Genomic DNA, 26,189 nt, shown 5'->3' with positions numbered 1-26,189 from the left:
TATGACAGTGAACCTTGAGTGGGTGCTCTCAACACCCATACAGTTGACTGTTTTCCTTTTGGCTTTGCACACTGCTTACCCCTCATATGGACAACAATGTTACATAGCCACGCCCCCATCCCCACCCCTCTGCCTCCCATGCCACCCATGCCACACACATACTCGTATGTACATGTACATAAGCCACATAAATTCGCTTATGAGGTTTTTCTTTAGCTCATGTTTGTCCTTATCCTTGCCCTGGTGCTCATCGACGTCTTGGTCGCCTGTGTTCGCCGTTTGTTTTGTTAACAATTTCTTGTCTTGGCCAAAAGGCATTATTGCAACCCGAGTATCACGTCCTTTTCCTTTCTGCCTGCAGCCCTATAGTTCTAGTAGTAGTTGTTGTTTACTGGGTTGTTGTAGCCGTTCTTGTTTGGTGTGTGCGCTGGCATTTTTATTTATACAATTTATTTTTTATCGCATTCCGCTTCATCATCTGCTGCATTATTTGCGCCTGATTAATTTTCGAGCTCGGACCGTGGCATTTTCTCACGCGTATCGGTCGCGGCCACATTCCCTCCATCCCTGTCCCTATCCCTGTCCCCTTCCCTGTCGCTGTCCGTGTTCCTGTCCCACTTTCTGATCGCCTTAATTGCACAATTTTGGCTTTAAACGTCATGGTTATTGTGTGTGGCATTTATTGTTGTTGCTGCTGTTTCTGAACTGTTGCCCGAACTTATTAATTGTGTAATTTGGCTTTCGGCCCCAGAGAATTCTCAAAAAGGCGAAGCGAGCCATAACAACGGTAATTCATGCTCCAATGAATTTATGGGCTTTTTCCTGAACGGGCTCCTAAGATGAACTGTGGCCAGTAGTGGGTTAAGTGAGTGTCGGTTGCCCGGTTCTTTTCAATGTGTTTGCCATAAATTCAAAATTGGCCGGTTCCCCGAATTTTGTGCATTATATTGGATTAACGTTATTGTTGTGCTTGTTTTGCTTTTGAACGAAATATTAGGGTTAATTGTAAACAAATTTGGCTTCATCTGACTTAATAATGCATGACATGCCCATAGGTGCCATTTATATCTTAAGAGGTCAGACCAATTTGAATGAATTTGTTAATTACTAATTTTATTGATATGTATATCTATTTTGAAGACAGTTCACAATAAAGGGCAGCCTTGTGGGTTGCTTTTCTTAGAAAAGAAGCTTGTTGTACCCGAGGGGCGAAAGGGCCAAATGAATGTCATAGGCAAAAGAAGGAGTGGCAGATCCCACACAAATAATATGTATGTTGCCTGTGCGTCTATTAGAGCACCGAGAACTTTTCAACCATACCAGCTAGGGACACCAGATTAGTTGGGTTGAAAATCCGCAATAGTAGGCGCAAAAATAGGTTTTATTAATAAACTATTGTTTGCATATATTTTAAGTTGTTCATAATACCTTACCGCTATCCAAACTTTTATTAAAATCAGTTTACTATATCTTATAGTTGCTACGGGAAAGACATGTACAAAAACCAATCTCAGTACGAAAACGACAAAAAGCCATTTTGTAAATGCTTCCATATTTTATTTAAGTCTTTTCCAGAACATCAATTTAATTTAAAAACACTACAGCTATTATACATCTTTTTTTCTTTCATTCCATTTCAGTTTTCCGCGCAAACACAGACATTTTCTGATTTTTTTTTTCAACAAGGACCTTGGGTTGGCTAAGCCTACCAATTACGAAGGTATGTAATTAACAAAAAATTCTATATTAATTTCTGATTTAGCAGACTTCGTGTCTCAACATGAGAGCTCTTATTGATTCGCAAGCCATAAATTATTTAATTGAGATTGTTGATTATTGCGTAGCTGACCAAATGATGATATTGCGAATGCTCTGATATATCTTTTCCCTACTTTGCCGGGGGTTTTGTTGCTTCAACTTTAAAAAAGACGATTAGGTATGCGATTTCAGTTACTTTAGTTGCTTCAGACCTTGCGTATTTTAACATTCGATAGAAAAACAGTTTATGTGCTTAATATTAAAGCTAACAAAACGAAAAATTTGTAAAAACATTGGAGCTCCGTAATAAATAAGTTCATGTTAAAAATGCATTGTTTATGTAAGGTAAAGGAATCAGAAGACAGCTCTGCCATAAAACTGTGGATAAAAGTTTTGCCTAAATTCTAATAAAAATAACGTGTGCCTTGTTAGAAATAACATCCTAGAATAAGCACACTACAAAGTTTCAAATTTGTTGCAACCAATTCGAGCGCAACGCCACCTTTGTAGGCCTTCAGTTCCCTCCACACATACTCATATTTATGTTTATCAAGTTATTATGCCGCACCCTGTGGCTGTTTATCAAATTATTGAATTTTCTGCCTAATTTAGTGCATTTTTGTACATATTCGGGCATACTTGAGTGGGTTTGTGCTTGTGTGCTTACTCATATTACGTATACGCAATGTAAATTATAACAGGCAAGGGCTGGCAAGGTAAACAAACGAGCTCCCCTCATCGCCCCTGCCCCACAAACAGCTCGACTGGTAAATTTGTCCAACATGCTACAAAGGCGGCCGCAGCCTTGATTTTTGTTTGACTTTGCTCGGCGCATATTTGTCTTTGTTTTTTGGCTTCAAATTCAATTTGCGATCTTTTTAGCTTTTTAACACACACATAAGTACATAAGGGGTGTGTGCACAAAGAAAACTGTTCCCACAGGAAATAAAATGGTAAAGTTTTATGGTTTGTGTACCCTTTTGCTGAAAGCTTCACTTCAACGCCGAACAGACGTTACCAGAAAATGCAGTCATAAGGAGCGTTTCTTAGAGGTATTCTTTTAGCAACAATATTTTGGATTATATACGACTTTAATTGCTGTATACCCAGCGGTCAGGCCGGGTAATTGGAACTATTTAGAGCGCATTGTATCATGCTGATCAGAAAGAGAAGAGGCGTAAAAATGTTTCACTAATAACATATCTAAGTCAATTTGAAAGATGAAAAATATTAAAGAGAAGTTAGATAATTATATACGTGTGTACGTTTAATGGAGAAGCCTTTTTTACTCTTTTTTTTGCAGGGTATAGAGCCACTCTTGTAATAAAGCTATTTCGATTTAGGAGTGCACATCTTAGTATTTCTAAGGCACGTACACACAGCATGGAGCAAACAAGTTGAAAAGTATAACTATATACATACATATATGCCTATATACATGCACACAAAGGTATATACTACCAGTATATATTTGCTTATGTATATACGAGGATGAGCGTAACTTTTGTTGCTGCTTTCGTTGTTATTGGTAGCAAGCAAACACTTTTATTAAGTGCCTGTGAACATGGCCAGGCAAAAGAAAAAAAAACGAAAGGATGGCAAAGGAGGAGAAAGGAGGGGCAAAGGTAGCGGGAGAAGATGTGGTCTTTGGGGCAGCAGGCATCAGGCATCAGGCATCGGGTATCCCGTCTAGCATAAGCCACAATGCATGGCAACGGCAGCGGCTTAAAAACGAAATTAAACTTGTTTAACAGCATTTTTGTGTGTCTGCAGTTTGCCACTTGAACAAAGTAAAAAAAATAAATAATAATAAAGGAGCAGCAGCAGTAGCAGGCATACGAAAAAATACAAAGCAAAGCAAAACCAAAAAAATAGAAACGCACAGAAATACAAAACCAAAACATGGCATAACAAGCAACAGCATCGCATATATGAGTTATAAAGCGCAGCTTATATCCCACAGTCGTAGTTGCCGATGTTCACTTCTTGGTGTTGTTGCTGCTGCTGTTGTTGTTGTTGTGGTTGTTTTAGTTCTGCTACGCCCTCATATAAATGCATATTGGCGGACCGTGTATGCCGAAAACAAAAAAAGAACTCACAAATAACAAAACGCAGCGACACCAACAAGCTGAACGACGACAACAACAACAACAACAACAACTGCAGTACAACAATAACGATGACAGCAACAGCAATAGCAACAACAACAACAACAACCTCGGCAAGAACGTTGACGCTGAACAAGCCCAAGCCTTCAGGCTTATGCGTTTTTCATATGTCCCGCCTGCGAATACTTCGGCGCTGTGTGGGAAAAAATGTTAAAACCAAAAAACAAGTCACATGTCAGTGCCAATCGAGTAAGTGAATCGTGAATGCTCTCTGCTCACTGCTTCGAGTTAAATAATGCTCGTATATCTTATATAGATGTGCCCATAAATTACACTGCTTCTTATTCTTTCTTAGACACTTGTGGAAATATTAATTAAAGTGTTGCCTTAAATGACAAAATACACTTCTCGAAAATACAATAGTTCTACAGACAATTGACAGTTCTTTACTGATAAGCAAATACAGTTTTATCCAAATTGTGTTTATAAACAAATTGAAAGCCTGCATTAATAACGAAGCACAACTGCACCTTCTTATGTATTCTAATACAATTGTTTAAAACATTTCGTGCCTTTAAATATTTGCTCTAATGCTGAATTTACAGCTTGCTTAGAAAATTCAACAAAAAGTATACAAATAGGCTTACAGATTTTTGCAAACTCATCTTTAGCCAAGCCTTTGTTTTTTATTTTAAGTTCGATTTAGAAATAATTTTTTATTGATTAGTGTAGCCTTAAATATGAAACTGCAAATGTTTCCAACAATTCTAAATCTGATATTCTTTTACAACAATCTAGTTTTCAAATATTATAGAGCGAATCAAATAAAAGAAACAAACAAATGTGAAAGGATTTGTCACAAAAGTCAAGCATGAACTTAATGTAATTATTTATTTATTTTATTTTCTGTTACTTATATAAGTATAATGTATTTCTAATATTGCATTCAAAGTAAAGTGTGCGAAATAGGAATCTGGGGCAAAAATTTTTTAGTTGTAAAAACTATATTAGATTATTTTTAAACTTTTTTCTATTAATATTTATGACCATATTCTCTCTTGCTTTTAGCAAGAGTTCTCCCAAAAGTACTGTTAATTTTTACTGCGTTTCGAATTAATTATTAGGTTATACTTTTAAAACAGCCCTAAAATCTATTTATACTCTGTAGATGAAATGTACAAGAGTATATTATTTTTAATTGAATATTTACATTTAAAGGTAAATGGGCTAATAAAATATATATAATAAATATATAATATTACACTAAACGCTGAACTAGAAATTAGGCTCAATGGTGGGGGAATAAATGTTAGGAAGCGGGAAAAATAAAATAAATAAATCAATAACTAGTCGTGATATTGGCAGTAGATATTCTTGCCCAAAAATTGTAGTTTCTGCTGAATTGTTTTTTTGTGATAGTCTGTTTTTTGCTGGAATCGAAATACTAGTTCTATGTAATAATCAATAATAATCAAAATATAGTGAATGCACGATTTTGGAAGGCTCTCTTTGCCCCCATTAAGTCATTACAAAAAAAAATGAATCCACTCTGTGAAGAGAGAGTAAATGTTTCTTTTTGTGTTTCGAATATCTCTCAATTTCTGGTCATTTTTTGTAGGAATTTTAAGTAACATAAAACCATCCATACACATTCATAGCATACTTTGTAGCGTAAAAACACATGTGCATACAAAATTTCCCATATTGTGGCAAGCTGATGATATGGTTGCAATTTTTGCATATTCATGCCTCTGTTGAAATATTGTTTATTGTAAAGCAGAAAATAAAAATTTGTGAACAGCAACATTTTTTCTTGGACTCTGTCACAACAGTTCGTATTTATTTCGCTTCTGTCAACACTGACTTAACATTGTTGTTGCTGTTGATGTTTGTCGCATGGCATAGTACTTGTATTTTATTAATGAAAATTATAACTTAATGCAAGAACACAACAGTAATTTTTAATTGCACACAGTGGCCTCATTAAACTTAATGACAATCGAGCTCGCAAACCTTTTCGACTAGACCCCGTTACGTGCTGTCAGCAGTGAGTGTAAAGCAATTATTACGCATACGCCGCGTTGCGCATACGCCACGATGTGGCTGTTCACACGCCATTTTGTTTGAATATTTAAAATGTTAATAACGTTATTTGTAGAAATACATTCGCACACACACACGTACTCGGGGGTTTTCATAGACTTGCAAAAGTGCGAGGCTTTCACAGCAATTAGACACACATGCTGACATTTGTATTTCTACATTACATGTTTGTGGTCTGCCTGACACTGCCAGGACGACTCGGGCTCGGGCTCGTGCCCGTGCTCGGGTTCGGGTTCAACGGAGGCTGCTTTGCTCATTAGACAACTGCAAATCACGAGTGAGCGCTTTGTATATAATTTAAATTATATGTGAGTAGAAAACCGCAGCTACAAACACAAAGACGAAAACATCATTCTCATTCTCCCTCCCCCTTCCTGTTTGTGTGAGTGTGTGTGTGGGTGTGGGTGTGTGTGTGAAAAGTGTGGAAAACTTTTCAGAGATTGTGCAAAGATTTACCCACAAAATTTAATTACTTTCCCTTTTTCATGGATGCCGCCTTTTGGTCTCTTTCAAATGGTTTCCTTTTGGCTCGTCTGTTTGTCTGCGCTTTTATGTTCTGGCTGTTGGCAATAAAAAATTAAACTTTCGTAATTAATTTAATTTATATGATGTGTAATTTCTGCCAACAAGTCTACAATTCCTGCTATTGCTGTTCTCGTGTTGGTGTTGTTGTTGTTGTTGTTGTTGCCTGGAGCGTGATAAATCTTTTTGGCACACATTTCCCACATGAGCAGTTTAATTTTGTTCTGCCAAGGAGGACACACACATACACACACACAGACACGCACACGTCTTAATGGCTAATTTGGTTTTATGCGTAGCCTGCTCGATGGCAGTGGGGGTGGGAGGGGGAGGTGCTAAAAGATATGCTGTCAACTGAAATGAGTTTGTTTTGGTTTCGCATTGTTTGCCAATGTAGCAAGTATTAAGAAGTTGTTAACTTATGCAAAAAGTTAAACCAATTATAACAGCTTCGTCTCAAAAACTAATAAAATATTCAGTTTGCTTTTCGCAGAAAGCATGTTAGCATGTTAGTGGAATTTTAGTCACATTTTGTATATTACTTTCGAAGTTGGACCGAACATATTGCCTGAAGTCGCATTCAAAAATGGAAAACTTTATAAATGTGTGCCAAGTCCTCGGTATTGTCTTTATCCACAAACACATTCGATATTGAAGATGGTCTTTTTGTCTTTTCAATGTAACGACAAATATTTTTGTTAGCTGTATAGGATACACAACTTTCAGAAAAATTACAGAAATAGTTTTAATTATAAAGAATTGTAAGCAAAAAATGTAATCTTGAAACCAAATTTTTTGCAATTGGAAAATATAAAATCAATAAAAAAAATATAACAAAAAAAAAATTAATAAAATGTTAAATTGTTGAATAATTTTTCTATTATGTGTAGTAATAGAAGGTCTGTTATTTATACAGATATATTAATTAACATTTACCCTCTTCGTTATAAAAATAATAAATAAATAAAAACAAAACAAAAATAAAATATATTAAATAAAAATAAATAAAATATTGATGCTGAATTGTTGAGAAAATGAACTATTATGTTTATTAATAGGTCTATTAATTATACAGATATATTAATTATATATAAAAATAATAAATAAATAAAAACAATATAGATAAAATGAATTAAATAAAAATTAATAAAATACTGATGCTGAATTGTTGAAAAAATGATCTATTAATTATAAAGATATATTAATGAACAACTATCCTATTTAGGTAAAATAAATTAAATGCAAATAAATAAAATATGCATGCTGAATTGTTGAAAAAATGAACTATTATGTTTATTAATAGAAGGTCTATTAATTATACAGATATATTAATGAACAATTATCCTATTTTATAAAGAAATAATCATGCAATATCCAGAAAATGTTAATATCAAGCAGCTGCTTTAAAATCTTAAATATGCCGAGAGGTTAAAAATGAAACCCATATTGAGCTCGCAATAAAGCTTATTAAGACAATGTGTGAGTGTGAGTAGAAAGTATATTTTTCTCTTTGTACGTTAATCTAGACAGGTCGTTAAACAACTATGGAAGCTGTCATAATTTTTAGCCTTGAATGTGAACCTTTTCTATAAGACACTCACACACACACACACATCCCTTCGCCCAGTTCGAGTTACATTTTTCTTCTTGTCATACAATATCCGTTACGCTTTTGGCTTCTAGTTTTTCTGTGTTTTCATTTGCCATGCCAGCAGCAACAGCAGCAGTTACTTATGAACTTTTTAAACTTGCCAGCGCACACGCTTCCGTTTTCATTATCCAAATACGCGCACACGTACACCCTTACAACATACTACTATACAAGTATATGTATATACAAGTATATCGTATGTAGTATAATGCTTGGCATAATATTGCCAAAGCGAACTGACATTAATCATCGCTTTTAGCCCGGCACAAAACTTTATAACAATTCGGCTGCTTTGTATGTAAATTCATTCATATATGAATTTGTGTATACCTCGTTCATATATGTAAGTATAGTAGTATGCAGCAACTACTCGCGATTTTTCATATAAAATGATGTCATTAAAGCGAGACGAACAAAACGATGACAACAATAATGAGCTGGTGCAACAGCAACAGCAACAACAACAGCAGCAACAGCGGAGGAAGCTCAAGAATGGTGCTAACGAAATCCCAAAACAATTTATATGAAACAAGTGAAACGACGAAAAACAACAACAACAACAACAATGGCCATAATGGTAACATCGTCAACAGAAAGGCAAACTCGGGCCAAGTGACACACTCGTAAACCTGGTAGTAAGTTATACTTGGGCACATAATAATGAAGAGCGTGCGCGCCCTAGTGGAGTTGCGAAAATAGGTTGTTCGGCCCCATAATGCCTACAGTTGAGACTCTTCGTAACGAACATAAAATATTATTAGATTTCATCGAAAAGGCGTTATTTTTCTTTTAACTTTTTCCGACGCTAAACGTTTATGTTGCAGAACTTAAACTCAAAATAAAAACTAGAACCAAATGGCTTCTGCTTTCTTTTTCCAGTTTTAAATTTTAACTTTCATATCGATTTGTTCCTTAATTTATCTGTAAGTTCTGGAAATATCGCTTTTAACTTGGCATATACAGTCTGGCAGTATGCTACTTTGCATTTTAATTAATTTTCATTTCATTGCTTTTTCACTCAAGGGGCAAAAAGTGATGGAAAGTGCTTTTAACAAGTGCACTAATTTTCACTCGAATATGATAGCTGCAGAATGAAATGTGTATAACTTTTAGGTAATAGAAAGACTGTTCTTAAACCCACTTGTCAATAATATTGCACTAGCATTTATCCTTCATAATAGTTCCATTTTATTTCTGCAAATTGGCATACAATGCTCTCTATTTTTCATTTAGTTTAAGAATTCATACAAAACACATTTTAAACATTGATCCGTGATTTTTCTCTAAAAAGAACATTTCTTGCGATCTCCTGTCCTTTCTCTTTCCTCAAAAGAGGGCTTACTGTAGAGCGTTGTACAAAATGTCGCTTCTATGCGAACAGTTAGCAACCAGCAACGAGAGTTGAGCCAAAAGTTGGCCAAAACGGATGCGTCAAGTTGAATGGCTATAAAAGCGTTGAATGATGTTGTGAGCAGTGGCGTCGACGGCGATGGCTGGGCACGCTGACGACGCATTATGTATGCAAGTCGGCTACGCAAAACAAATATACTATATACACACACACACTCACCCACATATATACTCATATATACCTAGTTATACACGATTTACCCGTTGCTTGGGCGCAATATTTAGTCAGTCAGAACCGTAGCCCCAACGCTGCTCCCTATTTCCCGTATGTACAGTGGAAAAAATAAATTAAGAATCCATTGCTTTTGATAGAAATGTGGACTTTGCTGCGTTATTATAAAAAATAGATGAAATTACTTTATTCTCCTCCAGAACTTCTAGGTTAATGTTATTTGCGATAAAAGTGGAAAAATACTTCAATAAGGTAATGAAATATCCTTCAAACCATTTTCTGGTACTCGCCATAAGCCGCCTCATAATATAGTGTATTTTTAAAGAACCTGCAAATTGAAATCAATAAAACACATATAAATAAATCAAAAGAGCGAACTTAATCTTTTTTTGAGAAGTAATTATTCAGTTGATCTACTATATTTTATTTCACAAATTTAATCGACTAATAATTAATAGTCAATCAATTCATATTAATAAGAATATTTCACAATTTGTCTTCACGAAAACTTTGATATTTCCCACTGTGCATCATCAACGCCGGTCGTCCCAACGCCGACGCCGACGCTGACGTTGAATAACGACGAATTTTGAATACGAATTTCATTATACGCAGCACTCAATTATTCAGTAATCAAGCTGGGGCTGTGGCTCTCGCTGCTACTGGGGCCTGGGCTTGGGTCTGGATCTGGGCTGGAGCTTTGAGTTTGGGTTTTGTTCTGTGGTTAGCTTGCTGTTGTGGTGAGGGTGGGGGTGGGGTGGGGTGGTGTGGGGTTTCTCGCCGCTAGCCGATTGCTTACCTTTTTGTTGGGGCGGACGTTTTGTGTTGCGTTGCGTTGCGTTGAGATGAGTTGATTGTGTTGCTGAGCGCATTTTGAAATGTTAACAAAATGTTGCAGTTCCGTCCCCTGCCCCCCTCAACACCCCTACATTCCGATCTCCCTCAACTAATTAACGTATTTCGTTGCTGCCATTCTGCGCATTCCATATCTGTCTATATAAAAGGGCCTTCCTGCCGCTTCCATCATTATTAAAATGGTTGCCAACTCCATGGGTAAAGCACGCTCAAATTGCCAATTCGTTTTGAATTTTGATGAACTTTTTCACTGCGTTGCTAATATGTGTACTCTTAATTGCAGCTGTTGTTGTTGTTGTTACTCTTCATTGTTGGTGTCCTCAAATAAGCTATGCACTTGGCTTTGGGTTGAATTTAAATACCAGCTGGCTTTGTTGTTATTGTTGTTGCCGATTTGGTTTTTGTTTACTTGCCCGTAGCAAATTAGTGGCTAGTATGTTGAATAGCAGGAGTGATTAATATTATGCATTGTGTATACTAATTAGTTATGCATATGATGCAACAATTGAGCTGTGAATGAGCAGCAGCAGCAGCTGTTAGAGTTTCAGCATAATTTTATTGCTTTTTTCGCCCCCTTTCTCCCTAAAAATACGTAGATACAAAGAGGGGAGGGTTAATAAAATGAACAAATTAAGCTATTCTTGCGGTTAGAGTAGCATGATTGAATTATGAAAGCAATTAGTTGAGCAATTATTTATAGTTCACAAGGTTGAGAGTATTTTCAGTCTGTCATGTGCAGACTAAGCGAACGTGGTTACAAATTGAGTAATTACTCCAATTTATTAAAAATATCTATTTACATATGTGTATATTAAATTTACTAAAGTGTAATGAATTTGCAGAAAAGTTTTCAGGTATGCTAAAGCTTGAGCAGACGACCAGAAATAAATACAATGATATACAAAAAATTCCAGTTTAGCACTTTGGAGAAATATCAAAAATTATCAAATTTTCCCAATTGAATTTTGTTTATTTTTACGTTCAAAATACTGAAAATTTGAAGCTTTGGTTTTCATTTTTTTTTATTTATTTAAAATTTAACGGAGTGCAGCATTGAGGGTCTTATAACTATTTAACATTTAACACCAAATATTTAATTATGTATCCTTTAATAAAGATTAATCATTTAAGTCGAATTCTTATTAGGATTTATGTTTTGGTACCAATTCGGAAATTCGAGGAAGTAATATGTTGGAGCTTATAATATAACTTTGAACGTCTATTGTGTTGAGGATTGCTGTTAATATGCGTGGTTGATTTAAATAAGCAAATAAATAATAATAAAATATGTTTAACACAATAGAATAGAATATTAGAATATTATTTTTTAGATATGCTGCTTAGTTTTCTCTAACAAATAATTAAATATTTGAAGCACATACTAATATAATTACAAAAACAAATAGAAAGCATAGCATAGAAACTCAATGCGAAGTGTTTTGTAAAAGAAAAACAGAAGCAATCCTTCCAAAAAGGCTTCAAACTTCCTCCTAAAGATTATCGACACATGTGTTTTTTTCGAATTATTAACGAATTTGTGTGACAGGAGAAATTGCTCTCCTTTTTATTAAAATACGGCTGCAGCAGGCAAAAGTGGGGGTTATTTAAAACTCTGTCTGATACTTCTTTATTAATAAGCCTGTCAAAATATTATCCACTATCAGCTCTTCTGATAAATGATCATCTCTTAATGTGCAGCACTTCAAGTTATTGTACTTCCACACTCAGCATCATACTTGCACTATGAATGCAATTTTTTGGCCTGCTTGTGTACAATAACAGACTTAATAGTACCATTTAAGACCCGCCGCAATCTTTATTTCTGTGCCACCAGCTTATATCCTTAAAGGATGACAAGGAAGCTTTTGGTGTGCAATGCAAGCAACTGTCTCGAATTGTTCGTCCTTTGCACGGCAGTTTGCGTGCCGTTCGCTTCGTATCATGTGAAATATGCAAATGTATGTAAATTATGGTAAATAATATGCTCACTGCAGTTGTAATAAAGATAAACAACGGCCCTGGTAATATGCGTACGAGTATAAATAAAATTCAACATAAAGATGCACATTTGCAGATTGCCAACAAAACATTAAACATTTATTCGTAACTTACCTGACAACAATACCTATTAAATGTTTATGCATGGCATGTTATGATAGCAATGTGTGCGATATGTGTGCACATATTTATTTATATGTTTTGCTGTCGGCCTTTTGTTTGCTCAAAGTTTTTGAACTACTTACCAATTGGAAAGGCCACAAAGGCCAAAAAGCTTCTGTAAATACTGCAGTATCGGAAGCAGAGTAACTTGAAGGCATTACAAAACCTTAATTACATTATGACAGGGAATAATACGAAGAAACAGAGAAGTAGAGAAGAATACCAAGAACTCTTTGCCATGACTCATTCATTTTTAAACATGCAACACCGACTTGCTCAGCGTGTCACGTGTCAGTCGACGCTGCCAGGCAAGCCAATGCAATGCAACAACTGGCCCACAGAAGGCTGCAAAATTGCAGCGAAATAATATATAAGCAGAATGTTTAAATAAGAAAACGAGAGTGGAAAAGAAAATCCAATCTGCTAGTTGCATGTACAGTGGGCAGCAACTCATCAAAAAGTAATCTTGAAAACCATGTATTTCTGAATGCACGAAATCATCCAACACGCAACGAAATAAAACGTCAGAGGAAGAATACTTCAAAAATACTTATAAGTATGAAGTAATTTGTAAATTCTTCAATATGATTGATTCGAGTAGCCTCGAATTTATCTAAAATCGCCTTTCTCTTCAAACGAATACATTGTGTCCTCTGTGGAGAGTAGTACGACTTTTAATCATGGGCTGTAATTATTAAAAGTTATAAATTTTTTGTTGATTCAAACGATAATCTTTATATTCTGAGGAAATCAATAAAAATTAGAACTTCTTAAATCTAGTCAGATTGTCCTTAAAAAATAAGTTTGGTATATATTTCTCGCGCTCTTAAAGACATTACAAGTAATTATTTTTCCTTCAAAAAAAAAAAAAACAAAACCAAAATGATAAATTTTTGTAGTTTCTAGTTGTACTTTTAAGGTGTTGCATGTAATTTGAGGACCACTGTGAGTGGTGGCCATAGTTCTCAAAAAAAGTAGCACTTGATGACTTGGGAGAAGAACAACTGATGCGTTGCTGGTAATTGCAACTGAAAAAGAAAATTGTCAAGTTGTGTGGCAACACGCAATGCAGTTTATAGAGTTAAGTTCATTGCGCATACGCCGCGTTGCCGCGTTTGGAATGTCAAGTAACCAATTAAATGGCACAAACTGTCAAAAGTACTAACAATTTTAAGCTCCAGTGGCAGCTGTTGGCGACATTATATTTTAATTTTTTAACGCTGGTCAGTGATTAGCACGTCGTTTTATTTGCATTTCATTTATTTTAAATACATTTTCAGCCATCCCGCATTAAAATTTAATGACGTGAACAATGCAACTGGCAAAAAAGTGTTATAATGGAATTAAATATACGAGTATGTATGTAAATTCAACGGCAATAATAAATACAGTGAAACAGGGGAGCTATGGAGAGGTTTTAAATTACAATTTCCGCAGTTGAAAGCCACAGAACTGGCCAGCACATGCATATTTTTGCCTCTCATACACTTTTTGGTTCTCTTCTGTTTCGCGTCGTGCCTTATATTTTTTAGTTAGGTGTTTGTTGATTTTCATGGCTTTTAACTTTAAATGCTTTTGGAACGACCACCCTTTTGGCCAACACTGTGGTCAGCTAAATTGACGCAAAAAGAATCCCACAAAAAAATAAAAATGAAATTACACAAAAACCAAAAACAACTAGCATTTTCTACAGAAAACACACAAAAAAAGTATTCATTTGTATGTATTTGTTGTAAAAATTGAGCTTCAATTGAAATGTGGAATAATATAGTAAATGAAAGCAGACATATAAATAAATATATTTATATTATAAATACATACTCGTACAGACATAGTTAAGTGCAATAAATTGGCAGCATTCTGACAGCAAAAATAATTAAATGAACTATGAATGTAAAGTCTGTAGATAATTAGTTTTGCAAATAAAACATAATTATGGAAACAACTCCAACAAATGTATAGCATCGCTTCACCCAAGAATTTATCTTCAATATAATTAATGCATTACATTTTTTATTACAATTTTCGTTTCAGGTAAGTTGGGAGTGTGATGGGGGCCCATTTCTACATACATATAAGACACTTTGTTAAACTCTAAAATACACATGTACTGCGGTAAGTTCGCTGTAGTCTTTTGTGCTATAGATCATCAAACGTAATTTTGTTTAAATATGCTTAAAATTTAGCATCATAGATTTCAGGTAAAGGATCATGCAACTAAAAAGGCTCTCGAAAACAACTGCGGAAAAGAACTATATATTTCTTGTTCTTGTGTAAAGTTTCTGTATTCTTCCAAAATATTGCATCCAAATTGCAATACTAGATAGATAGATAGATAGATGTGGTGGGATTTAAGTATGTGAGGACCATGGAAAACAATAAGCAAAATCGAATTTAAAGGTAAACTGCATTTGCAGTCCGATCATTGAGCTTAGTTTTTCATATATTCCAGAATCTTATAATTATAAAAATACACATTATTTCGTTACAATTATACAATTTTAAGGCTCTTATATGTGACTCAGCAATTCTTCAAGGCAATCCACTGTATGATAAGCTCAAACAAAAGATTGTACAGAATCGTCATTGCGTTGGCTATGTAAATAGTCAGAAATTCAATTGTTAGTTAATTACTTCTAAACTGCAAATTTTGTTCTAATATTTGATTTTAGTCTAATATAATAATTATATATGTAAGATAATATAAGTAACCCATTATAAAAAGTCATTGGGTGAAGCTCTACTACTTTTAAACATTTTCTTTTCCTCTAAAGAAAAAAAGAAATCATGCCAGCGTGACTTTCGAACAAGGTCAGAAGCATAAGTTTGTAGTTTACTAATTTGAATGATTTCCCCAGATAAATCGCCTTCTCTACATTTGTGCCTACAATCTACAATTCAGTTTTTCCCATACTTCTTCTATTCTCCCATATACATGCATACATTTGTACTCCCTACATATCATCGTAAATCAAGCTGCATTTAGACTTTCGCTGCCAATAAGCCGTGTACCTACATGCAATCACACTCCCCTTCTCCTTTTCCGTCTCCCTCTCTACTTTCTTAGCGCCGTCACCTCCACCTCAATCAAATCAGCAACAACGACATCAGCAACATAATGACCCCAAAAGCGCGTTGCTATTAATATCGTAGCAGTAAATCGTGTGTGTGTGTGGTTGCGGTATATTGCTCCATATACATACATACATACATATATACATACATACATGTTACGCCCACTTTTGTGCGATATAAAAACCAAAACCGAAAAACCAAAACCCGTTGTGCTTGGTTCGCTGTCTTGTTGTTGTCGTCGCCGTCGCTTTGTCGCCTGTTTTGAAGCAATTTTCTTCTTGTATCGCAGTCGCTTTTCTTGCATGTCTTGCACGGGCTATCCCCCTCCCCCCCCCCTCTCACACTCTCTCACTCTCTTTCTGAAATGCCTTCACAGTCTCTATTGCTATCTCTATCTGGCTCACGGTTGTTGCGCTCTCGGAACGGCGTGTGTCACCAAATGTCATTGACACGATTTGCTTTATGCTGCATTTTTTTTTTTCTTCTGGTTTCTGATTTTTTTCCTTACGTCGCACAACAAGGCACAACTACGGACGACATGTGAAGCGTACGCGTTGCGGTGGCAGCAGCAACAACACCAACAACAACATGCACAACCATTATATATCTTTCTATATCTGTGCCTCAACCGGCGTTTTAGTTTACTTAGTGTGTGGTGTGTTCGTGTTATTGCTGTTGTTGTTGTTGCTGTTGCTGGCCACCTCAGCGTTTTTCAGTGTTTAACTTTCGTGTTGTTGTTAACTGCAGCTCACTGGCCTCTCCCTTTATTTCTTTTTCCCTGACAGTCCCTTATGGAAATAGGTGTGGGCCATGATCGTGAGACCAAAATAAAATCGTCTAAGTGAGCAAATTGGGGAATTTCCATAATTTAAATATTGAACAAATGCACAATTTATTCAACTTAATACTTTAGCACAAATGGGCCTTCAGATAAAGCTGCGTTCTTTAATTTCTAACCAGTTTCAATAATACAATATTGCTTCTTACGTATGATTTTAAGCTAAAAAAAAAATAAAAATAATTGTGCTTATTATGTTTAGTACTTATAGTATGCCCAAATCCTCGAATAGATTCTCTGCTTTGGGGCTGTTTTCAAATAATTCTTATCTCAGCACAGTTTTAGAACCACTGCAGTAGAAAAACTGTTTGAAATTTTAAAAGTGTAAATGTTTTAAAAAATGTAAGAGTAAAATCTGTCAAGAAGCATACATTTCTGTGCAAAATTGTTCCATATATCTGAACGTATACTTTTATTTGGTCGTAGGACTCATGTATATAATTATAACTATACAAAGTCTGAAGACAACAAATGTGAGGAGCATCATGGTTTTGTCACGCTTCCATCTCTATGCTCTATGCATCGCTTTGGGTTGCTGTACTTCATTGACACAGAACAGCAACAGCAACAACAACAACAACCACAACCAATGCAATGTCGCTGACAGAGTGTACGAGTAGATTGTTATCAGCGTTAAAAAACGAGCCGTTTACAATTTTGATGTCAACATGAGTGCGCTTGACTATGGTCAAAAGTCAGAGTCACGTCAATCTACGACTAAAGTGAAATGAAAAGCAAATGGGAGGGGAAACTAAAAACTAACAATGGCGGCATAATAAATTCTGTAGCTTTCCGTTTTGGCCAATGCATAAAACAAATTATTGACCCAGATTTCGTGAGAATATGTGTTTTTGGGTGGTGGTGTAGTGTTTGTTTGGCAGTCTGGCCGCCACACATGCGTTATTAATGACCCTGCTAAGGCCTGCAAATGAGCATTAAATGCAGTGCAACAACAATAATAGCCGTCGATGGATGCCTCATCAATATGCGAAATGTCGCTTGCATGCCACAATCCATCAATCAATCAATCCGTCACACAAGCTGTGTGCCTGCCTGCCTGTCCGTGTACGTGTGTTTGTTTGTTTGTTTGTGTGTGTGTGTGTGCACATTAAAAATAAATTAAAACTAAATATTTAATTTACATTTCTGTTTGCTAAAAAGACAAACAACTCAGCGAGACCACAACGGCGACGACCATTAAAACAAACGACCACCTTCTGGCACTTTGTGGTTCGCTTCCTTCCTCCCGGCCCTACACTCCCAGATGCCAAATGGGAATGCGTAGTCTGCAGCAATATAGACAAGCAGAACACACAGACACTAACCAACACACATAAAAAAGTGAAAACGAGCAATAAAGCGTGCTGCAATATCAACAACAACAACAACAACAAGTACAACAAGAGCTACACAACCATTACACACATTACAATTATATTAATGAGTCGCTGGCAGGAACAGCAGCAGCAACAAAAACCACTGAGCATGCGTGTGATATATCTCTTGGGCCTACAAATTAATATAATTAAAAAAATACGCTGCAGCTTTATGGGCTATATCTACACATACAGCCAGACAGTCACTCACACAAGCAGACCAACCAAGACCACAATGTTGCTAGCAACAAGCTGCCAGCAACATGTTGCTCAAATCAACAACAGCGGACTATTTTTACTTAATGGCTTATTTGACTATTGACTGCCAAATGTGCTTACACACTTAGCGTAATTAATAACCAAATGTGCATATTGTTTGAGTAACGCAAATTGTTAGCCACCAAGCCATCTAAAATGGAATTTTAAATACATTATGTACACACACATCTGTATGTATTTGAAATGTTTGCAAAGCATTAGACGAGTTGATAAAAGCAATAAAGATATATTGACATGAACACTTAAAGATTTGTATAATAAATAGTTCTAGTGTAAAGTTGAAAAAATTACTCTTAAATTACTAGCACAGGGGATCGTTTACTCTCATTATCGGACTGAAAAGTGAATAACCTATTCATGCACACGTTTTTACTCCGAAAACATAAATCCTGATATCCACACCTCTTAACTGTCAAAATGTTTCAACCATACAAACCACAACTCTGACTTTTTTGTGTTTATTTAAATTTTTTTTGACAAGCTTGTGGTTCATCCAATTCTTTTATGAACACAGAAACCGCCCGCAGACACTCAGACACACAGAGAAATGCATATGCATGTGGATATTTGAATGCATATAGTAACTACGCGAGTATGTGTGGGTGTGTGTGTGTTTAGATAGAGAGTGCAGCATTGTCGGTGCCATGTTTTGCATGTTTACGTATTATTTGCATTTCGTGTGACATAAATCACGCCACACGCCGTCACCGTAACGAAGCACGGAGTACTGCACGACGCCACAGGCGTGAACAAAAAGAAGGAAGTAAGAAAGAGAAACGCCAGCTTCGATCTGTTGCTGCCACTGCCAGTGCCACTGCAACATGCCACACACCCACACCAGCAAACAGCCCCACGGAAATGTCACGCCGCATATTTTAAATGAGCTCGTTGATTATTATGTCGACTGTCCGTCGGTCGAAAAGTTCCAGCTGCGAGCTGTACACCCAGAAAAAAAATGATAAAAAGTTTCAACTTTTTTGATGCCTGTAGGTGCCAAGTAGCTCCCATTTTAAAAATTATTTTCATGGGCTGGGAATATAATGTCTAAAGAATTCAGTTTAAGCGATCAGCTGAGAGATTAGTCAATTAATCCGTTAGCTTGTGACTGTTCTTTTAAATCGTCAGCACTCCTGCATTTGTTGAATAGCTGAATAGCTGTGCATTCCTTTCTGTGGAATTGCAAAAGGAATTGCGTAATATATATAAAATATTTACATAAAACATGAAATATTTGTCATTTGGCGTCGTCAATGTCCAATTAAACTCATATGTGCCCTAAGTGGGGTTTTCCAATTCCTTCTAGAATTTTTAAATCTACTGATGTAAGCATTTTTGTTGCTTTGTTGGATGCATAAATTTAACAATAATCGAAATGCTGATTTGTGAAATGCATTTCGGTCACTGAATACCAACAAGTCAATTTTTCTGGTGAATTTTTAGGTTTCAATGCAAATCAACTAACGTCGACATATTCGAAAAATGTATGTATACATATTTATTATTATATCAGTTCAGACAAAGTTGATTATTATTAACTTAACACAGCCTCAACTGATGGATTCGTTTAATGGTCATCTTATCTGCTTCTGTGAAGCTCAAAGTATATTATTTTTTCCCGGTACCAACCATATATTTCTAGATGATTTAATATGGCATTATACACCCATCTATCCGCTGTCCGGATTACAAATTTAGCATGAAGACTTTCTTAAACCTAATAGAGGTCATAAGCACAACTGAACCATCAAACATACTATACCTACAAACATATAGAGCAAAATAAAAGTAAAGGTGGAGCATGTTATAGAGGGTCCAATTATTCCGTAGTCGGGCAAGTTGTTTATTTAATTGGATCGATTTTCTTAAGGTCCGGAAAAGAAATACTATATTTCAAGTGTGGCAACCACCAGGAGTCGCCGTGAAAGAAGCCGATTTTAAGGTCCGGAAAATTAATAATACATTTCAAGTGTACCAACCACCAGGAGTCGCCCATTGCCACTTATTGCTTTAAGGACACACAGACAGTCAAACAGGCAGGTAGGTGCCCAGATAGCCAGCGGGCTACTGCATTTTTCATCGGCCGCACAACAACAAGAAGAGTTCTATCAAAGCATAAGAAATTAATTAAGCTGCGAAAATATTCTTCGCTTTTTATATTTGCTTGACTGCTGGCTTTCACAATTTGCAATCAATATTAATTTTGCATTTGTGTTTCTATTGAATACTTTTATTTTCCATTATCGTTTGCTGTTGATTGATGTGCACGTAATGAGGAAAACAGACGGTGGCAGACGTTGCGCCAATTAGTAGTTCGCAGACAATTTTATAGTGTCCGTCCACCCACTTATTTTGAATAATTAGGCATCGTCGCTTAGCAACCCCTCCTTCCATACACTGTCTTTTGCACTTGCTTCGACGGATTTAATTAATTGAAAATTTATCAAAGAAAACGGCTCAACCAAAAAGCGGGTCTATCTAGCCAGCTACTATTGCCATAACATTTTGAGAAATAAAACAGATGCCATTCGACCAACTGGTGTACTCGTTTCTATGTAAAAAGCAATTCAATTAATTTTATTTATTTTAGAATATTTTGGAATTTTTTTATAACAAGAACTCTTAAGATGTAAGCCTTGAATAAATTAAATTAATTAAGTAATAATATAATAATAAGTAAAAACTATTCCCTGTTGATGGTTGAAAAGTAAAAAAGGGCAATTCAATTTTATTTCTCAGAAAAGTTAAACACTTTGCTCTTGCTGTTAAAGAAAGTTAAAGAACGTTTGGCAGTGGAAATTAAGCAATTGAATGCATAGAAAGAAATTGAAATTATTTTAGTTGCAATTATTTTTGTTAAGATTTTCCAAATCACACACAAGAATTTTCACCTGTCTGAGCTCTGTTCAAATGTTTCATTCAAATTATCTATCGATATCCATAAACTCAATGTCGAAGCTAATTTTGACTGAACTTCATTGCAATTGTAGGAACTTCACTTCACTTGATTTGAATTATTTTGAGCAACTGTTGCCTGTTCCCGGCTTTGACTTGAATAATTGATTGGAGCTTAGTAGGTGCAATTGGTTGACAGCAATTGAGCAGTAAATCCTTCAATCTGTCATATATCCTGCAATTAAGTTGGCAACCGGCTTCGGTAGAGCCTATCAGTAGCAGTGACTGCTAAGCATTTGGTAACTAATTTCATGCAGCTTTGGCTCCATTACCCACATGTCCTTACTCGTGTCCTTACTCAGTAATATGTATGTCAGCAATTTCAGAGACTGCACATGCCAAGCTCATTCCCTTCGAATTTAATTACGCCAAAGCTGAATGGAAAGCACCTGCACATCAGCTAAGCAATGTAGCTCTTAGGGGGAGGGAAGGGATCGGATCGGATGGCATTAGATATGCCTACCTGCACTCCAAGTGTCGCACATCGCACAACGACGCACGACGCACAAACCGCACAAATCCCAACGCCATATCAGCATATCAGCACACACTCTACTCAGTCATCTCAACTCGAAGCTATAGCATGAGTACGGGAATGTACTACGAGTTTAAGTACTCCTAGTCGGCTTCTTTCACGGATCACTCATTAACTGGCACACTCAGTCCCATTGGTTCGGGGGCGCACTTGAACTTTGTTGCCAACTTTTGGGTGCGGTAATCAAGTGAGGAAATCAAATCATCAAATCGCAACCATAACCCCGAGAGAGTGCTGCGGTGGAGTGGCAGGAGGTACACATTTGCTTTGCACAGCCAGCTAATTCAATTAGCAGACAACGACAAAAATTGTCGCACTCCAGGCACAGTGTGCCATTTGCATAAAAATAGAAAACAAATTCAAGTCTTAGAATGGACAACCTTTATAAATATCATTCACAATTATTCAAGGGAGATGAAAACGAAAAGAAAGTGAAAAAAACATACAGTAAATATTTTATTTAATAGATAGATAATGGATCGAGGCTCTTAAGATTTTTGCTTTATTTTACAAAATCTAGCTTAAAATAAAGAAATCTGAGATATAATTGTGTACATAATTGCAAGTGTATATTGTAGATCTATTATTAAATATTAAAGAAAAATGGCAAAGAAGCCCTTAATTAAATATTAAATAAAATTAAATTAAAAGGCATTTGAGAAATCTGAAAAATTACTCTTTTAAATAATTTCCTATTTAATTATTAACTATTATAATTATTTTGTATGTGATTACTTTTTGTTCTATTTCCTGTAAACAACACACTGTACTTGTGCGGTGGAACGTAGAAGAGTGTGTATGTGTATGTGTTTGTGTGTGTGAGTGTAGGTTGTAGGTTCATGTAATTGATTATAATGTGTGCATAAACCAAAAGGATCGGAGCATAGAAGAGCGCTGGTTTTGGCTTTGGCTTTGGCTGGGAGTCGTGGCAGGGACGGCTGTGGCTGTGGCTGCTGGAAATTAACGCACAAATGCACCACGAGCTATAGAGCTATAGGACTGCTGACTGACAGTTGGCGGCAGTTTCGTTGCCTGCTGATAATGAGCTGCTGCAGTGCTAATAACGAGGGCAGTGATGGTGATGGTGATGATGTTTATGATGCTGATGCTGATGCTGTTCGTGAAGCTGACAAATTATAGCGCAAATGCAGACACTAAAGGGGGATGGCAAGGATGGATAAAGGGGGGTGAAGAGAGAGGTGGGGGGCGATAGGCGGGAGACTGTGTGGGGTAAACTCAATAACTATTACAGCCGCTTGACAGTTTTCAGCTGCCGTTTAGTTCACTTACAATCTCCGGAGACTGACGGCGCAGTCAAGCAGCCAACCAACCAGACAGCCAGACAGGCAGTCAGAACTCATATTCAGAGACGGTCGCATGCATTTTACATGGCACAACATTTTGAGCGCGACATTTGACATTTTGACATTTGGCAGCTTGGAAATTAACGCGACACCAGGCGATACTCACAGTTAGCGGAGGTGCTGGGTGCAGGCACTCTGTTGAGGTTGCGAGCGAGGTTGTGGGTGCAATAACATGGCAACTTAACTAAGAATGGCCCACATTGTGCAACTCACTATATAGCGCCGCACTAATTCATCATGTTCGACAGCGTCAGCTGCTGTTGACATCATGGGGGCGTGCTGCCTGGGCGTCGGCAGCGCACCCATCCAAGTGTAAAATTTGCACTAAAACAGAGAAGCAGACTGAGAATGAGAATGAGTCAGGTAGTCGGCCAGACCCACACTGCCGCTCACTTGGCTAGCGCGCAAACGTCTTTAAAACAATGCCAAACTTTTTAAACAACTTTTGACAAATATTGACTTTTTTATTGAGAAAACGTATAATCTATGATAATAAATAGTACAAGTTCTTGAGCTGAACAGTTATATATAACTTGTCATCTATTTATTTATGAAGTTTTCTCTTTCCTAAATGAGCGCATATGGCAATAGTATTAGGCAGTCCTTAAAATTAAGTAGTAGGGTTAACAAACATATTCTCAATTCGAAGTACACCAAACTCTGTTTTTACACGGTAGATTATAATCATATGCAAAATGAATCGTGGAATCGAAATGGAATAAAGTCGTATAACCATATACTATAACATTTTTAATTTTCAAACCGTGTTAAATCAAAACCGTGTAAAAAGGGACCGTCTAAAAACACAATTAGACTCTTAACTTACGACTTAGTGCGGCCATCATGTATAGTAACTACTTATATACCTAAACAGATATGTTTAAATTAATTTTGCAGGCCGATTTGCAACTATTTAATACAAAAAGAACTAACATTATTATTTGTCTCTTCTTTTTTTTTATCGATTTAATCTAAATTTGTTCATATACATATTTGAAATATTATTTTAATATTTCTAAGGCACTCTAGTCAATCTTGAATAAGTTCATGTATTTATTTTGTTGCTGGATATTGAAGAACTTTCATATTTAAGCAGCTGCGCATGCTTTGAAAAGCCACTATTTAGCTTTAATTGCATAAATCTATGCTATCCCTATCCTAATGCGCAGCACTGTGCGATCAGTGGGGCAGGAACAGGCAGAACATCGTCGTCTACATGATGACTTAATTGAAAGACTGTCTCTAACGCGCACGTACTGCAAACCACATTGTATTTAGTTGCTGCTGAGCTTGCAATTTAAATGAATAAAATATCTTCACATACTCGTACAGATATACCTACTATATATAGTATGCATGTGTTTGTGGACGACTTCTAGGCGCTGTCAGAGCTAAACGAGTGACATGTGCTGGCGTTGTCTGTTTTTGTGGCTTGTAAAATTTAATAGCAAAAACTTTTGAGTGCGTTTTGGAAAACGAATGGGCGTTGCAAGGCAACAAAAAAACTCATGTTGCCCGCACACAAACAACAAACGGCACACATACTTCGATAGACGTAGTCTACATGTACGTATGTGTGCATACAAATAGATAATGCATATGACATATGTACGTACAACAAAGACGAGCAGCATGCTTCATGGCCAGTAACAACAACAATGGACTTGCCACAAGACATGAACAAGCAGACGCCCGAAGACAAGAGGGAGCAGCTGCCGCAACAACAATAACAACAACAGCAACAACAACAACAACTACTACTACAACTGCTCAGTGGAAACTCAGTGGAAACTCAGGAAGATGAAGACAATTTATAGTTAGCAGCAAGTGCTGCCATTTATCGAATGCAGTCAAGTTGAGGAGAGGAATTGTGTTTGGCGCACTTTAGTGTTGTCTGCGAAATTGCATTTGGGGTCTGCTCGCAGCTATTATAAGATCATATCAGCGAGCACAAAACAATAGAATGATATAACAATGGTTATAGCAACCTTGTAGGTGCCATATAGCTCAAGGTACATATTGTATTTGTAATTTTAAGACACTAATAACTGCAAGTACGTGATTAGTAAGCTTGCTATAATTAATAATTATTCAGAGGAAACTCTTTCTCTGATATTAATTTTTCAAAATAAAAATAATTTCGCACCTCAACATTAGGTAAATAAAGACGGAATGGATTGATAGTGTCCTCTTCTAAAGCTTCTTCACAATTGTCCAGCTACACTCGTTTATAAAAAACTGCCACTCTACACTTTAAAAGGCGCCCCACACTGACTAATTCGGGTATTCAAGATATTTTTTAGAATTGAAATATAATTTAGTCTTTTAATTAGAACTTTCCTTCCCAGAAGACACGTCAACCGGTCGAAAATAATTTGAATCGATAGTATGTCACGGAATCAGAAATCAATTTATCTTTATTTTACGCAATTTTTGAAGTACGCCATAAAAAGTAAATATCGAACAAATGGACTGTCCTATAAAGGGATTCAGTTTTTAAAGAAAAACAATATAAATAGTCGTTGACTTACATGCAAAATTTATCTACAATTTTAAACAAAATGTACTTAAATTTTGATAAGATAAATAAAATAAAATCGTATCGTTAATGGAGCTTTTTACAGAAGTAAATGGATGAATTAATGAAGACATTGTGGCATTGGAAATTGTAATAGAACTGTAGCTTATGAATTAGATTTGATGCTTTAAGAAACTTAACGAGCATTTTAAACTTGTCTTTAGACGGACAAAAAAGAGAAGTGGATGGGTCGAGGGAGGAGTTCTTTAATAAATGTTTGTGACACAAAGGAAAAGAATGAATAAATATAGTAGTTTCATGCAATTGTTGTATTAAATTGGAGTTTCAAGCGAACTCTTCGCCCCACACTGATTCTTGTATTCAAAAAACACAAAAGGCAGTCTCCGAATGGCTGCCAAATGGCTGCAATGGTCATTAATCTACAAACATAATGCCGTCTGATAGGAGTAGTAGCATGCTCTAAAAGGATCAGTTAAAGCTTAAACAATTGAA

General features: G+C 36.1%; 1 protein-coding gene across 1 annotated transcript in view; it reads left to right on the top strand.

The window, feature by feature from the left end:
• The window catches only part of LOC115623583 (trophoblast glycoprotein), a 67,739-nt gene that overhangs the window by 14,640 nt on the left and 26,910 nt on the right, over positions 1 to 26,189 (top strand). Inside the window, exon 2 of the mRNA XM_030517983.1 lies at positions 1,641 to 1,720. The gene's annotated coding sequence lies outside the window, so the exon portion shown is untranslated. The remainder of the gene's footprint in view (positions 1 to 1,640; positions 1,721 to 26,189) is intronic.

The sequence above is a fragment of the Scaptodrosophila lebanonensis genome, unplaced genomic scaffold (assembly GCF_003285725.1).
Source record: "Scaptodrosophila lebanonensis strain 11010-0011.00,11010-0021.00 unplaced genomic scaffold, SlebRS2 tig00000053-arrow-pilon, whole genome shotgun sequence".
Taxonomy (NCBI): Eukaryota; Metazoa; Arthropoda; class Insecta; order Diptera; family Drosophilidae; genus Scaptodrosophila; species Scaptodrosophila lebanonensis.
Note: the sequence above shows the minus strand (reverse complement) of the source record. Positions and strands in the feature narration are given on the sequence as shown.